The 417-nt window shown below is 47.2% G+C and overlaps 1 long non-coding RNA gene across 1 annotated transcript; it reads left to right on the forward strand.

Moving 5' to 3' along the window:
• The first annotated feature begins 87 nt into the window (after window positions 1–87).
• Window positions 88–362, forward strand: LOC109364464. Its single transcript, XR_002110397.2, has 2 exons — window positions 88–223; window positions 307–362. It is a non-coding gene; the product is annotated as an uncharacterized LOC109364464 (long non-coding RNA).
• The last annotated feature ends 55 nt before the right edge of the window (window positions 363–417 follow it).

Consider the following 417-nt stretch of genomic DNA (forward strand, 5'->3'; position numbering starts at 1 on the left):
GATATAGTAAGTTTGGCTCAATGTCTCTGTAGGAGCTGGTGAAGTCTCTTGCTGTAAAAGCCTTCTTCCTACATTAAAAAGCACAGTTTGAGATGGTACATGTTTTCACACTAAGAGTTGCTTTTGCCCCTGTCTTCATAGGTTATCAGCGTCAGCTGCTCTACAAGCATGATGATGGCTCCTACAGTGCCTTTGGGAAGTCTGACACCCAGGGCAACACATGGTGAGTGGCCAGAGTTGGAGCTGTCATCCCAAACCTAGCATCCATTCTACTTCCTGGATGTGACATATGTGCTCTGCCCACAGGCTGACAGCTTTTGTGGCCAGGTCCTTTGGGCAGGCCAGCTCTTACATTTACATCAGCAAAAATCATGTGCAAGATGCTGTGCTCTGGCTGCAGAAGCATCAGTTATCCAA

This window comes from Meleagris gallopavo, unplaced genomic scaffold, assembly GCF_000146605.3.
Source record: "Meleagris gallopavo isolate NT-WF06-2002-E0010 breed Aviagen turkey brand Nicholas breeding stock unplaced genomic scaffold, Turkey_5.1 ChrUn_random_7180001859687, whole genome shotgun sequence".
NCBI lineage: Eukaryota > Metazoa > Chordata > Aves > Galliformes > Phasianidae > Meleagris > Meleagris gallopavo.